The following is a 17,380-nucleotide window of genomic DNA, read 5'->3' as shown; positions in this document are numbered from 1 at the left end:
GTACAGTAGTGAAAAAATATAGACCTTGACTTCACAGCCTTACAATCTACTGGTGACAAATGACAGTGTGAATGCAGGGTTGGTAGAAGAAGATGAAATCCAAAGATACATGATCAGTACTTTTAAGGAACTGATGTCTATGCAATCTGATATGATAAAATGGGCTAAAAATGATGTCCTAGGGTCATAGACCTTGAATTGTTATTAAAATAGAGTAGTGTGTGAGTTAGTAGGCAGTTTGTGTGGAGTAAAGAGGCTCTTTTGGATGAAGATTAAATCAAGTAGAAAAATATAGCACATCATGGGAAAAGAATTAAGAACTTCTCAAGTGAGTCCTTACTAGATCCTAGTCAGTATGCATGTGCTCCTGTTTAATTCTCCTCACATTAGGAAGTAGGTATTTATCCCCATTTTCTGTGCAAAGACTGAGACTCAAGGACATTAAATTACTTGCCTGAGGTCACACAACTAATGAGCGATAGAACTGGCATTCTGACCCAAGTCTGCTGGGCTCTTTCCTGGGCACCGGCACCCTGCTGTTCGGTTGGGTCAGTGTTATTGCTCTCAGGGCATCCATGCTGGGACACCAGGGCCTTGCCCGTTAGCCCACATGGCAGGCTTCCATTTCAGGGGTAAAAGCAAGCGCTGTGTCCCTCCCTCCCTGGAGAGATATACACCCCATTAATTTTTCATTTTCCAAAAGCATCAGTTTTTTAATATTTTCTCTTTCCTTTTATCTCAGGGGAATATCAATCTGTACAGATTTATTATTAATTCCCTGGTAACATGCTTAGCTGCTCAAAATTTTTTACTGTTGCTTGTAAAAGAAGGCCTGCCTGTTCTTGAAATTTCAGGGACTTCGATCACTCTGGGATGAAATATCACCTTGAGAGGCATTATAACGAGAAGAGGAAAGTATAGGAAAAAGTTACTCCCTCCACCTCCCACCCCATCTGCCTTTTCTCTGGAACAAGTAACAGCTACTTGTTGGAGGCTTCTTTCCCCTCAGACTGATTCTGTGTTGTTTTTCCAGTCCTCTCCTTCCAAGGAACATCAAACTTATACTTAAAATAACATTCCCAGAGGAGAGGAATCCTTAGACAGAAGATTCTCTCTCCTTTCTCTCTCTCTTTCTCTTTTTGATTCAAAAATTTTTTCATGCCTCGAAGTCTAATTTTTTAATTGGTTAATCTGATAGTTATGGTATTTTTCATATGTGAATGCAACAAAGCACATTTTTTTTTGGGTTATTCTGAGCTATTGAGAATTTTAAATGAAAATTCAAGAGAGTTCATTTCTGTAGATCCTTTTATTTATTTAACAAATACTGATGTGAGTGCACTGAGTGTCCGTGCTGAGCTGCTCCTGGGTAAGTAGCCCTAAGCCTCCACGGAGCTGGTAGTCTAGTGGGAGATATGAACATCAAGCAAAGAAACACCCTGATCATTTAGGAAAATTATATCATTATCCCATCAGTTAATTAAATGGCCTGAATTTGGTGGAGTTCCAGCATGAAACAGTTTTGCTTTTGTCCAGCTAGTGCCTTCCCCTCTATGGGTGATTCTCTCTTTTTCTCTCCTTAATGACTTTTTCGTGGGATTCCATAACTTTCCAGCCATTCTAGGGTATAAAAGTATCCAATTCAGACTAATTTAGAAGTCTGCTCTCTTGTCTGACTCCATTTCCCTTTTCCAGCCCTGGCCTGACCTCTGGTGGGACATGCCTTGGGGTGGGGAGCATGGTCTGTTTTCAGTCCCCAACTCCAAGTCTGTCACTTTGCCCCAGCACTGGTGTGTGGGGTTGGGAGAGTGCCGGGGGCGTGGGGCTGGGGGCTGGGGGACGGGGCAGAGGGAGGTAAGAATTACAGAAAAGGAACAAAAGTTTTTTCAGTTGGCTAGTACTCTGTGTCCTCTCTTGACTCCTGATTGTCACTGGGCAGCCCCACTTCAGCTCCCGCTCTACCCACATTGGTACCCCTGCTAACTGCCTCCTGCTAGAGCCCCCTCTCCTGCAAGGCCACCCACTCTCTAGGGCAGGATGCAGCCAGGCACCTCAAGCTGGGTTACTGTTTGCAGCGTCTACTCTACCCATAGAAAACACAGGTCCTTGTCACTTCCCTTCTTCTCTTACAGACATGGATTTTTTTGGGAGGGGAGGGGAGCAGGTGCGGGAAAAAAATCTGAAAATAATCTTGAGTCCTTTGAAGAAGAATAATAGACTTTCAGGATTCTTATAAATCATTTCATATAACCTCATCAGTTGTTCAGTAAACAAATGCCTTAGAGTTTAGAGATCAACAGCATGGCATTTTGAATGAAACAGACATGGGTCCTATTCCTGTTCCTGTAACTTGCAGGTTTTGTGATCTCATGAATGCTATTTAACTTTTCTAATAATATCAAACATCTCTCAAGTACATATTATATGCCAGATGTTCTACTAATTATTTCACCATTTTATCTTTTAATCTAATTGTATCTTGAATGACAAAGTTCTGAGATGGTTACAGATATTATCTCATTTTACCAAAGAGAAACTTGGAGTACAAAGAGGATAATAATTTGCTTAACAACAGTTATAGCAGTTATAAGTGGTGGAGACATAATTTAAACTGAAATAGTCTGAATCAAGCACTTGAAACATCATCTTTTCGCAATACTGCCTCAGTTTTCTGACCAGGAAAAATACAGAAAATGGCATTTCTATCATAGAACTGTGAGAATTAAATAAAAGGCAATATACATAAAATGCATGGCACATAGAAAGCACCAGGAAATTTTTAGCTAAAGTTATTTAAAATTATTTTTCATGTGGGCTACATTTAAATAATGGAGCTACACTTAACTCATCACTGCACTTAAATAATTGCTTAAATGCCTTGGCTTCTCCTACAGTGGTTTTATTTTTATTTAGTGTTCTAATTGCAATTTGCTACTTATAAAGCCATCTATGGCTTTTTATAATTATTAACACACCATTTATGATAGCTGTAATGTTTTTTCCTTTTGAAAGTTAGTTGTTGCAACTTTACATAAATTCAGTATTAATCACTTGGGAGCCTCAATGTCAAATGCAACAAAATATTCTTCTCGATGTATATTAGAGCAATTAAAGTTAGCAGGTTTTTGTTCTATGTGTATACATGTGGTGAATGTGTCATCTGCAGATATACACGTATACTGTATGCATGTGTTACCTATTTGACAGTAGAGGGGTCGTGTAAGGAGTTACTTCTCTCTCTCATTCCTCAGCTGGAACTTGGAAAATAATATTTCCCTTCTCATGTTAATCTATAAAGTCAACACAGATATAATAGATTATAGTAGAAACAGGCAAAGTCAACGTAAGTCAAAGAGTCCCAGGCCTCCTAGAATTAATTGTAGCGTGATGGAGTGAACACATATATATAACAAAGGATATGCCACACGTAAGGGGAGGCAGGTCAGCCGTGGAAGCATAGACAAGGGGAATATCCATCAGCAGGGGCTGGAGGTCTTCACCTGAGCATTGACCAGGGAAAAGGAGGCTTAGGTCTTGCAGAATAACCTCTCTGTGGAGACAAATACAACAGGCTGTCCAGTCTGATGCCGCGAATCTATTAAACCAGCTAATATCATGCTCATCATTTGTTCTCCCAGTAGGTCTTCTGTACAGGGAGACCATAATAGGATTATGGTGGGACTAACTGTTGTATTTTATGAAATAAATTAAGGAACAGGCATCCCAGCCTCCTGGATCCCATTCCCGAGAGATGGTTCTCTCTGTTCCCCTTTAGGACGAACCAAGTTTGAACCTTAACCGTTATGAAGTCACTGAGCCCTTATATATATGTATGGCTAAAACGTTATATAGAAAACATTTTCTTTATCCGTTCATCTGTCTGTCATATTATTTTGACACATATACCTTCAGTGTGACCTATGAGGCCAGATTCTAATTTAGAATTCTTGTACCCTGGAGTTCCACTCCAGAATCCTGCAGCCAGAGAGGATATAGACGAAGCCCTGGTCTGCAGTGGGCCCTGCCTTCTTGCCCCACTCCCAGCTCCATCCTGCATCATGAGGAGATTCACGTACCCTCCTATCAACACCTCAGCCCACAAGTCCAAGCTCTGGCCATATGCATGCCCACACTCCCTGTGGTCACCCCTTGGGTCTAGAGCTGACCACACTAGTAGCAGTACCTGGGGAAGAGGCTGGTACAGTCCTGCAAGCAGCTTAGGGGCAATGAGGAATATGGTATAAAAGGGGGGAGAGGTCCAGGCTCCATGTGTGCATAGCCTGTCGGGTTCACAGGTTCCTTCCCTGCTGCTGGTGGTGGTGGGGCACAGCTGAAAGAGGGTCAGGGAAGGGGTCCTCTAAAGTGTGGGGTCCAGGACAGAGGCCTCATGGGATAATGAAGGGGTAGTCCATGCTGGAGAACAGCCTGTCTTCAGCAGCCATTTCTCTTTGCTTTTTGTTCATCTGTGATGAACGTTCTTGGTCTCCCTCCTACTTTGGACTTCTCATCCCTCTGGCCCCTCCTTTATATCCTGTTTGAAACACTCCTTCTTCTTTCCCCTGCTACTCAGTCTTAGCTAGTCTTTTGGAAATACTTTAAATCCATATAGAATCCTCCTCTGGTACTTGTACTAAGTGCTTATTTGGATCTCTTTAGTGTATTTCATGACAAAAATTTTTGGCTGCAAGTAAGAGAAAGGGGGAGGGAAGTACTCAGAATACAATTAGATTAGTACTTCAAGGTATGACCATGCTATATATATTATGTTTCCAAAAGATTACTTATTCGTTGCTTTACAGAGTAGATATGAATGAATGGTTGCTGATTTAGAAACACTGGTAAACTAGGAGAGAATATACCAATTGAAGCAAAAAGTGAAGAAACAAAACATTTATACATTTAACAATAGAAAACCTTAGAGCTTTGAATTTGTCAGACACCAGTGTAATCACTAACATATGTTAACTTATTTAATCTATTTTAACTCACTCTATGAGATAGATAATATATTTCTATTGATTTTACAAATAAATAAACTGAGGCAGAGGGAAGGTAAGTAATTCTCCTAAGGTCACACAGCTAGAGAGTGGCATAGCCAGGGTTCAAACTCAGGCAGTTTGGTTCTGGCTTTACTTTGGTGTTAAAAGCTAATGGTAGGTATTCAGATGGAGAGAGGCCAAAAGTTGTCACATCAGTTTGACTGCTCCTCTTTAGAGATTAGCCATAACTGCAGCAACAGAATTCAGTCAATTTTCTTAATGGTCCTTCTCAGTTTTCTTAGAAACTCTCCTTATAATAAGGCAGCGATATTTCCCTTGTTTTCCCTGTGGCTGGCATTTATTTAGTTAGACTATGCTTACCCTATTTCTAGCACTTTCCATTTATAACTAGTATCCTTTCCCTGAGGAACTCACCCATGTTTCCTTACCACCTGTTCATAAGCCTGATGCATTATAAAGAAGTTTACATTCAAAGTCAAGGGAGCTGAGAGCTGCAAAGGCTTAGTTGTCTTGTTCAGTCAATTTTTTTAGGGACAATTCTTCCAATCTTTTAAACATAGTTTTAGCACACAAGATAAATAGAAACAACCTTTAAGAAACAATACAAGGTTTGTTGACCTATAGACATATTTAGAATAGAACAACTGTTTGGAAGTTTTTTACTTTTGAAAATATGTGGGTGTGATTACTTGATGAAGTATCATACTTCTTTAAGGTTTTACTCCAAAGTAAGTATAAATCCTGAGTTTTGTCAGCCTAGCTGATTACCCATGTACTTTGTTTTTTAAGTTACTGATTTACCCAGGTTCCTCACCAGTTATCAAATAAGTCAAAAATAAACAGTAATGGCTTATAAATTTTTTTCAAAATGTATTAAAGGAAGAAGAATCCTACCTTGTTACTTGCTATTGACATGGAGATGGTGGACACTAGATTTCATTTAAACATGAACGTCTGCTTATACTCCACATAAACATTTTTCCACAAATGGGTTATACAATAATACATGTATTGAAATTGATGTGTATCTGTAGGCTAATATCCAACATCAAGTCAATTTCTTGAAGTGTGAAATTTTTGGTTTAAAACATCAGTCAGCACACAGGGAGTTGTGATATTGATGACACAATCATACCTCAAGCTTTATATTTGTCAGTGATATATAGCAAAACTCTTTTGGGCTCCCTGGTCAACAGCACTAATAGCATGTTCTGTAATAGTCACATTTTGGGCATTTTTTACATTAAAATGTTTTTAATGCTCACTTTTAAGATGCTACTATAAGATGCATCATCAATTTAAAACGAGCATTTTAGGAAAAAAAAACATTTAAGTATATCAAATATATACACTGTATTTATGATTATACCTAGGTTTTTGAAACATTATAGTGTAAAGAAATCTGTCTTGAGGAGTGATGTCAGCATCATGTTAGTGTTTTTTTTCTCTATCATCTTTGATTTACAACTAATTGGACATCCATAACGGAAAAAAAAAGTGCCTCTGCACAGCATACCAGGAAACCCTAGAAATTCACCCGTCTGTGCACCTGAAAGCGGGTGGATCGGATGGCAGAGGTGGTGGCAGAGCAAGGGAAGTGGCAGGGGAATTAGTGGTGGCAGAGGCAGTGATGGCAGAGAAAGCAGTGGCTGGTGTGGCAGTGAGGCAGCAGGACTTTTCTGGCAGACGAGGTGGAGGGTGAAGGTGGTGAGTGGGGAGGTCTGCCTTGCCATGTGTGCTATAGCTGTAGGCACCAGTTGCTCTCCCTGAGGAGGGACCACATTGACTTTGGGGGAGAGGAAAAAAGGGAAGTAGGCAGACAAAGGGAACTGAAGGGAATTGTCTCCTGCTGTCTGCCCCGGGAGGTAAGAGGACCACCCACATACCTTTGAGATCCCCCAACTTGAGGACCAACCTACCAGTCCATGGGCATAACCAAAACCCCAAGTGCTAAGTACACCCACCCCCCTGCTCTGTGGCCACACTATTTTTTTTTAATGCACACACTTCCAACCTTAGTATTAAGTCATTGTCCCTAAAAGAAACCAAAAACTTGAGCTATAGCAGCACCTTCTGAAAAACAAAAGGAGAGCTCCTAATATGCTCTAACTGATAAAAAATTTAAAATAGTTGTTCTGAAAAAGTTCAGTGAGCTACAAGGAAACTCACAAAGGCAATATGATGATCTTAGGAATAAAATTAACAAACAGGAGGCGTCCTCCAAAGAGATTAACATTCTAAAAAAGAAACAAAAATTCTAGAGCTGAAGAACTCAGTGAGATGAAGCATGCATTAGAATGCTTTGGAAATAGAGCAGATCATATAAAGAGTGAGCTTAAACACAGTGAGCTTAAACAAAAAATTAGTGAGCTTAAACACAGATAGAAATACAGATATTATTCAGATGGGAGAGGAGAGAGAACTAAGATTTTAAAAATATAAAGAAACTCTATGAGAACTATCTGACTCCAGTAGAAAAGTGAACATAGGAATAATGGGTATCCCAGAAGAAGAGAGGGAGAGGGGAGTAAAGAGTGTATTTAGAGAAAGAATAACTGAGAGCTTTCCAAACCTGGGGAAGGAACTGAATATACAAGTCCACAAAGCTAATAGAACACCTTATTATCTCAATGCAAAAAGACCAAGACACATTATATTAAAGCTATTGAAAGCCAATAATAAAGAAAGAACTTTAAATATGTCAGGGAAAAAAGACAGTAACCTAGAAAGGTACCCCCCCATTAGGCAATTATCTATTCCTTAGCAAAAATTCTACAAACCAGGAAAGAGTGGAATGACATATTAAAAATATTGAAAGATAAAAAACTTTCAGCCAAGAATACTATATCCAGCAAAGTTATCCTTCAGATATGAGGGGAAATAAAGCTTTCTCAGACAAACAAAAACTGAGGGAGTTTACCACCGCTATACTTGCCTTACAAGAAATGTTGAAAGGAGCTTTTCAAGTTGAAATAAAAAGATAAAAGTGCACAAAACTCTGATTAAGGTAATAAGTCATCAGTCAGAACTAGAATACTGTAACTTTTTAAGAATAGTATATTAAATTCAACTATAGCATAAAAATTAAAGGAAAAAAGCAATAAAAATACCTATATCTACTACAACTTGGTAACAAAATCACAGCATGAAAAGAGATAACTTGTGATATCAAAAATATAAAAGGGGAACAGTAAAAGGATGGAATCTTTATAGGTGAATGAAGAGAAATTTCTATCAGAAATTGATAAGAGAAATTGCTAGCAGAAAAAAGATTATTTTATCTATGAGCTGATTTTATGTAAATCTCATGGAAACCGCAAAGAAAAAAATCTAGAGCAGAGATACAAAACATGAAAAAAGGGAACACTGGCAAATCACTATGGAAAACCACCAACTTACAAAGGAAGACAGAAATAGAAGAGAAACAAAACAATGGGAGGCAAAAGAAGGCAAAAGATAGAATGGCTGTAGTAAATTCTTACATATCAATAATCACCTTAAATGTTAGTAAATTGATCTCACCAATCAAAAGGCACAGAGTGGCTGAATAGGTTAAAAAACAAGACCCAACTATATGCTGCCCATAGGAGACTCATTTCAGTTCTAAAGACACATGTAGGCTCAAAGTGAAGGTATGGATATTCCAGCCAAACAGAAACAAAAAGAAAGAGGGCATAGCCATACTTATATTAGACAAAATAGACCTCAAGCCAAGAAGGGTAACTGGAGACAAAAAAAGTTATTATATAATGATAAAGGGGTCAATACATCAAAAAGATATAACAATTGTAAATATATAAGCTAACACCCAAGCTCCGAAATGTAATAAGCAATTAATAAAAGACCTTAAAGGAGTAATGGACAATGATACAGTAATATTATGGGACTTCAGTGCTCCACTGTGAGCAATGGATAGATTGTCTAGGCAGAAAATCAACAAGGAAACATTGGAATTGAACCACACTTTAGAACAATAGACTTAATAGACATATTCAGGACATTCCACTCAACATCTACAGAATACACATTCTTTTCAAGTGCAAATGGAATACTCTCCAGAACAGATCATATGATAGGCCACAAAACAAATCTTAGCAAATTTAAGAAGACTGAACTCATACCAACTGTCTTTTCTAACCACAATGCTATGAGACTAGAAATCAACAAAAGGGAAGTGATAATATCTACAGATACCTGAAAACTTAAAAGGTGCTTCTAAACAACCATTGGGTCAAAGAAGTAATCAAAAGGGAAATAAAACATTATTTCAAAACAAATGAAAATGAAAACACAACATATCAAATACTGTGGGATGCAGCGAAAGCAGTTCTGAGAGGAAATTTTATAAGAATAAACACATATATTAAGAAATTAGAAAGATCTCAAATAAACAATGCAAGTTTACATCCCAAGGAACTAGAAAAAGAACAAACTAAGCCCAAAGTTAGCAGAAGGAAGGAAATAATAAAAAATAAGAGCAGAAATAAATGAAATAGAGACCAGAAAACCAATAGAGAGGATCAACAAAGAGCTAGTTCTTTGAAAAGATAGACAAAATTGACAGACCTTTAGCTAGACTGAGAAAAAAAAGAGAGGAGAATTAAATAAAATTAGAAATGGAAGAGGAGACATTACAACTGATACTACAGAAATACATAGAATCAGCAGTGTGGCAATTCTTATGAAAAATGTAAGAACAATAACTGAAATGTTTAAACAATCCCCTCAAACCTCATTTCTCCATTCTAATAATATTAACGACATAGCATCATTTGAGAACCTTCAATTTGCCAGACATTCCCAATACCAATCATGGATGATCATATTTAATCCTCACATCAATTCTTTCAGGTAGGTACTGTCATTACTCAAACATTGTTTTAGGTTTAGAGAGATGAGACATTAGGATCGATGCTTACCTTTAAAATACATATGTAACGGCCAAATATCAATTTCTGTCTTACCCCAATTCACATCCATTATTATGCTATTGATGAGACGTAGAAAGAGAAAGGATAGAACTTTTTGATAACAATTTGTGGGTGCCTAATTTTTGAAGAGGAGGCAATAAAAGCAAAGTTTAAGCCAACATTTGGTTAGGTGCTATTCAGACTCCTTACGAGGATACCTTTGAACTAGAGGTATGGTTTTGTGTCTTAGTCACACAGATGAGAGTGAATGTAAAGTTCACCCTTTGAGAACTATAGAATCTTGGGATTGACCATGAGCCTTTCACAGCAAACGTGCTGTGGAGGAGAAGGAAAATATGGGAGTTCCCGAAGCTGGGAGACTTACGTGCTTCAGTTGTATCTTAGTTTGATTTCCTCAAAAGCAGACCCCAAGACAAAGATCTGAGTGGATGTATTTTATTTGGGGAGCGATCTTAGGAAATATGGTGAAAGACCAAGGAAGTGAGACAGGGAAGGGAGGAAAGCCACTCAAGATTATGTTGATGAGCAGATTACTATTTGGGGCACAACTGGGTTTTGGTCCTGCAGGGAACTTCCTAAGAGACTGTTTAGAACACACCTAGAATTGTCTCACTGAAGGGAAAGCAGGTGGCATAGTTACCTGTGATAGTCTGTCCTTCATTAGTTGAGAATTGCTCCTGGGCATGTTACCTCTCTGGCATGTTCTGGCTAAGAATGCTCTGATGGCCAGAGAAAACCACAGGCAGAGGCACAGGAGCATGAGGTGGGGAGACTTAGTCATTGCTGTTTGGAAACTAGCCCCTGAAGTTGCAGGTGGCACTGGGGAAGGGCTGAGGGGATACGGGGGAAGCACCAACAATGCCTGCCACAAGATCCTTGAAACTGGAATCTGGGGTTCAGTGAATCAGGGTCAGGGGCTCTTAAAATGATGTCTCTTATCAAATAGGCTACACTTGAGGTACTACGACAGCCCTCTTGATAAAAAAAAATGACGGAGCCGGGAACAAACCCAGGAGATCTGGCTCCAGAGGCTGTGTATGGGACCCGTCACTGTTCTAACTTGGATAAATCACCTCCGTTCCCGCTCAAGCTTTCACTCAAATAGTTTCAGGCTTTGTTTTTTTGGATTTGAAATAAAGTCTAGGGTGAGTGCGTTCATGTCAGTTGTCAACCAAATTCAGACTTTTCTCAGATTAAGCGTAATCCATCAAAATTGCAAATCACTGGCAAATGTTACATCTTTCGCAACACTCTATTGTTACCTTTATCGTTTGGTTTTCTCTTCAGGGTCAGTTCTAATATAAGCCACACTCACCTATTTCCCAACAAGTCAATGTTTTTTGAAAAAAAATATTTTGTGAGAGTTACTATAAATGGGAGAAGAGAGAAAGAACTTCAGGGCTGAACAAATGTCAAGTGGCCAGGTAAACGCACCAGTTCTGTGATTCACTTCGTTCTATTAGACTGGTGAGCAGGGGTGTGAGGAGAGATGTGATCCAAATTCAGGCTCAGCAGAATTAAAAAGTACTGTAAATCATAGAATCCTGGGATTGCTGAGGAGTGTTTGAATTGCAAACATTGAATGTTCAATTGGCCAAAGGTTTACTGCAGTATTTTTCTCTGTGTTGGTTGAATGCTGGCCCCCATGGTAGGATTATGATAGTTTTGCTAATTTTTAACAGTAGGTATTTTAACTTTTCTATTTTATGATGTATAGTCTATGTTTGACTTTATCTGTGAGATAAGAAATAGAAATAGAATGCCTAAAGTAGTTTTGACCTGTCTTGTATGACTTGAATTATTCCTTTGATTTTTAGCTTTAAAGAATAAACTTATAAGGCTCTTTTATCTTTATGGGCTTGATGATTTGTTCCTGGAATTAGGATCTGACTTTGCTTAATATCTTATCAATGTAGGGCAACATCCTTTATTTATACCATAAAAAGTGACAAACAGAAATGTGTTTTGATTAGCACCTGCCCTCCAAGTACCCCCAACACAAAAACTTTTCTAGATGGAGCACATCGCTCTTTCTTGTTAAATCAAACTGGATTCCGTGTTCCTACTTCAAACTGAAAGAACTTAATGCTGAAATCTCGGCCTGAGTTTTGTTTATGAACCAGTTGCCCGTGAAATATGCATAGGCATTCAAAATTAGTAATAATGAGTGGAATATATACATATTTTAAAAAATATATGGATCATTTCCTGTCTTTTCTTGTGGTTAAGGCAGACAAGGAGAGCAGCAGCCTCCTACAGCTGCCATTATCATTCCACATTACTCTTTTATTGCCCATCAAATATGTATAGATTTAATGACCTGGAGAGGGATCAGTGAAATTCTTCACAGCACTGCATGTTTATTAATGGACCTCCTGTTCATTGTGATGTGTTAGTGTCAGGATTATGCCAATGGTATTGCAAGAGGCAACTAAGGGTTTCTTTACTCCTGATAAAAAGGAAATTAGCCGCTGATCATCAACAGAGAGCAACTCAACATCCTGGCAAATGCATGGGGGAGGGAGAGAGGCAACGGCTACAAAGAGATTAGAAGATGGGGAGATGTTTGATAAGTTAGTCCTGTTGTAGGACATGACAAGGAGTATCAGCAGCAGAAGCTGTGAAAAGGGAGAGAATGGAAAATAAATGCAATGGAAGCAAAGAAGTATGGAATATGGATAGGAATGGAGGTCCAGGTAATGGCTCTTAGTTTCCCTTGGCAAAGAGAACATTCATTTGAGGCCATTACATTTATTTCAATTCTATTTAAGAGGAACTTCTTGATCAACTATTTGTATGAGTCTATGGAGTTTCTTTGTGGGGAGGGGATTTAAGAATAATTAGGGTTTAATTCCTACTCTCAAACACCACCACCACCACCCAGAAACAAACAAACAAAACTTAGGGAAGAGTTAGTCAAGGATTGGGGAAGGAGGTGCATCATCTGATCAGGCATTTGACAAGCATTGATGGAAGAGTCACCCCATGTGACTCCAGCAGTATTTCCTTTCATTACACAATCACCTTTGTTTTGGTTTTGTTTTATTTGGGCTGAATTGTATCCCCGCAAATTCATATGTTGACATTCTAATGCCCAGATTCTTAGAATGTGACTGTATTTGGTGAAAGGGTCTTTAAAGAAGTAATTAAGGTTAAATAAGGTCATTAGAGCAGGCTCTAATCCAGTACGACTGGTGTCCCTATGAGAAGAGATTAGGACACAGACATACTCAGAGGGATGACCTTATGAAGACACAGGGAGAAGATGATCACCTGCAAGCCCCGAGAGAGGCCTCAGAAGAAACCAGAACTGCCAACACCTGGATCTTGGACTTCCATCCTCCAAAACTGTGAGAAAATAGCTTTCTGTAGTTTAAGCCACCCAGTCTGTGATACTTTGTTATGCCAACCCTAACAAATTAATACAGCTCTGAAAGGGAGAAACTTTAATCCCACTTTAAGATGAAACTGAGGATCAGAATGTCATGCAAGTAATCTGGTTTTACAAAACTAGTAACTGGTTTTTAGAACATGGGCTTTCAGAACTTGGATCAAACAAGATCCTCATAGTTACTGAAAACATCAGCATTAATGACGTGAGCATCAGAATTTCTAAAAGAATCTTGGAATTTTAATCAATGGTTAAACTTTCTATGTAAGTGGTTAAACAATGTCAGTTCAAGCAAAGTCGGGTTTTTAGAAATCCATGACCTACAATGAGAGTAGAGCGTCTTCCTCAACTTATTCCTGGAGTATCACTTTCAGATCTCAGGATCATACTTTTAGAAAAACACGAACACATTAGAACTTGTTCCAAAGAGAGCGAGTCAGAGATGCCTGAAGGACTCAACAGCAAGGCTTGTCAGACACGGCCAAAAGGCCTGGGGTGTCTTTCTAAGGATAGGTGACATTCGTTTGAAGAGGAAAGAGGGCGTAGATGGGAGTAGACTCAAATGGGGCAGCTGGGGCCCAGGAAAAGGGGCTTTAAGGGCTTTTGGGGGGTATTGTTGGGCAGAACACTTGCTCTGCTCACCATTATTACAAAGCACAAGTGAATTTCTAGCCTTAAATTATTGCTGCCAAGCCTTGGAAGACAGTGCTGGCCTTGATACCCCAAATTCCATTTGTTTTCAACCCCAACAAGGGAACTGTGGAGAGGCTCACTTTGAATTTCATCTGGTCTCTCCACATCTGATGGTCTTTGTGTTGGTTAATTACCCAAGAAAAAGTAGTTCCCCAGGGGCCAGGTTTCTTTCTCCTTAATAATTCCAGAGCAAGAAGCAGTGGAAACAGCCCCTCCAGCACAAAATTGGAGAAGTCTGTTCATGAGAGAGTGTGAACGCACCGTCATTAGCTGGAGTCTATGATTTGTTCAGTGTTAAGTGCCAGAAACACAGTTTTTGCTACAGATTCCAGCAGATACCCAGAAATAAGGTCCAGTGTGAAGCTGTTGTTTTCATACTCTAAATGTCAATTATTGTGCTATTAAAGTGTATGACTTTTCCTTTGGATCAAGATAGGCACATTTAGATCTGAAAGATCTTTCTGATTTTAAGAATTTCTCCTTTTATTTCCACAGGTTTCAAGAAAATTCTTACTATGTATAGAGGCAGAATCTGCCATTATCTGGGCAAGGCAGGGTATGACTTGAGAAGCTCTGAGCAAAGCAAGGTTTTGAGGCTGTGTTCCCTCCTCACCCTTTTGTACTAAAATTATACAATAATATTTAAACTGTAGAATAATAATAATAGCAAATTTACGCAGCATTTATTGCATGTCAAATGCTAAGTGCTCTTCATACATTAATTCATTCACTTCTCATAGTAAACCTATGACGTAGGTACTATTGTTATGCCCATTTTATGGTTCATGATAGAGCTAGGATGCATTCCTAGGTAGACTGACTGTGGAGTTCATGCTCTTAACTATTAATGCTGTGCTGCTGCTGCTGCTGCTGCTGCTGCTGCTGCTGCTAATAATAATAATAATAATAATAATAATAATAATAATAATAATATAAAAAACAAGTGTGAGGATGTTTAACAAAGCTGTTTTTTTCACAGGATAACTCTATTGGTCCTTATTATGAAATATCACACATTAAATTCTATGTGAATTCATAAAAATCTCTTTCTCTCTCCCTTTCTCACTCTTGTGTTTCTTGGATTTTAAACAAATTCTTAGTTGAGCTATTGGGTAATCCAACAGTGGCCCCGAGAGAAGACCTGAATTATCTGCATTGAGCATAAATATAATAAATAGGAAGATCTATTGGGGTGGAAGAGAATAGGCTACATCCTTTGCCTCCAAAGCTGAAAGAGAAGCAAGTGACTTGTGAACCTCTTGACTTCTTTTGCAGGACTTTGAATTCACATAAATTTTTAAAAAATCAGTCAGAGAGGTCTCTTACCTTTTAAACCATTCACCAAACTGCCTTCCTTTCAACATAATGAGCCATAATTACTCAATGATCTTTCAAAGGGTGAGTATCTCTGGGACCTAAGATCTTTACAAAGGCTTTCTCAGGTTTAATTTGCTAATACCCTTAGTTAAAATGCAGTTCTTCCTTCCAGAGATCAAAATTGCTGCAACTACAGTGGGTTTTTAAGTGTTTTAAATGTTATACCTATATAAAAGTTATCTGCTCTCTGTTTGGAAACATTTATTTATACTTTATATCTATCTACACAATCTATTGTTACATCTGCCAAGGTGGGAGCAAAACTATGCTTGACCTCAGATGGATAAAGTTTGCTGTCGGCATTTTTGTTGAATGACAAAATCCCTGGGGCAAAACTCTCCAAAGTTTTTATTTAATTTTGATGTACCCACAGCACAGCCCTTCTTTGCTGTGTCATGGATTTATTGAGTTGTAATTAGACTGTCTGAGGGGAAACTACATTCTAGGCTGGGACCGCTTCAGGATTTCCCAATAGCTAGACCAAACTATGTTTAAAGTACCAGCCAAATGGGAAGGAAGAGGATACATACATATATATATATATATATGAATGAGACAGAGAGGGAGAAAATTTACAGAATTTGATATGTGCTATTTCAACATTAGAGCCTTCTTCTGTATGGCAGACATGAACTAGGGGCTTAATGTTACCTGGAACCCATTGGTCATGCAAGAAGTGGTCCAAGTCTTATCACTGTAGATTTATTTTTCTATCCTTTGGTTGACCTGAGTCCTGTAATTCCTATGTATGTTCCTTTTTTCTTTCCTTCAGTTTAAAAATATTATTGTATTAATTACCATTATTTTAAGGGTCATATCTATTTTTAGGTTCTGAATCTTATCGTGCACATTTGTGACGCTGAGGTCTTTATCATAGTCTTGTCTCAGCTTCCAATCTGTTGAGTGGTGAGCAGCCCCGGCATTAACATTTAGAATACCCTCGCTGACACAATGACCCAGCCGTTTGCCATACAAATCTAATCAAATCTATTAATGCCTTACTAGATCAAGTTTATTTCTTCTTTATGGAAAGCAGTTCAGGAGAAATGGTACAGAGGAACGAAGAGATTGGTGTCTGGTGGGTATAGATGAGGGAATTTTCCCCTTTCAATTGCCTCACAAATCACAGGGAGAATTTTTTTTTTCTTTTTTTTTGTTTTTTGTTTTGTGTAGCAATAAACTCTTGAGCTGGAACTTGGGCTGAATGTAATTTCCTTTTGAGCAAGATAAGGATGGGTAGGGAAATTAGTTGTTTGGGAAGGAAGATGTATAAAAAGAAAGATTTTTTTTTTTTTACAATTTCTGGTTGAAACCCCATGGGACTCCGTGCTTTAATAATTGCCATTAAGGTCCACTGTCTTGTCTAATATAAATTCTGAAATCAGCACTATCGGGAAAATGTTTTTTATTTGCCTGTCCATGTATGGAGGGGTATTTTGTCCATCATGACCTTGCGTTGAATCCAAGTTTATGCTGACTTTTCCATAAAAATGGGGGGGGGGGGGAGTAAGTATCCAGGCAGAAGAAGGGAAGATGGTTGATGAAATTCGTTGAACACGATTCAGAGGATTACAATTCTAGGTATACATTTGTTGGCTCTCACTGTCATAGCAACATATGCCCACTAGAGGTCAGTAAAAGGCAACCATATGAGAGACTTTTCCAGCGGGAAGCTTCTCCCACTCCCAGGTGGGCTTCTCAGATGTAACACTGGTATTTCGAAAGGCTTTCTTTTAAAGATGACGAAAAAGTGGTATTCGAGGCTTTCTGGGAGAGGAGAGCAAAATAAAGAATTTCACCTTCAAAAAAATAAAGTGAAGAAAAACGTTTCTGGAGGTTTCACAACAAAAAACCATTCTTTAGCTATTGCGATCTAAGAGGGAACAGGAATATTTACCTTCACAGATCTTTTAGGTGTGGGTTTCAACAGGTGGTAATGAAGCTGCTGCACACCTGTCTTCCTGTAGTGTCGGAAGGCGACTCCTTTC

The sequence above is a fragment of the Camelus dromedarius genome, chromosome 1 (genome assembly GCF_036321535.1).
Source record: "Camelus dromedarius isolate mCamDro1 chromosome 1, mCamDro1.pat, whole genome shotgun sequence".
Taxonomy (NCBI): domain Eukaryota; kingdom Metazoa; phylum Chordata; class Mammalia; order Artiodactyla; family Camelidae; genus Camelus; species Camelus dromedarius.
Note: the sequence above shows the minus strand (reverse complement) of the source record.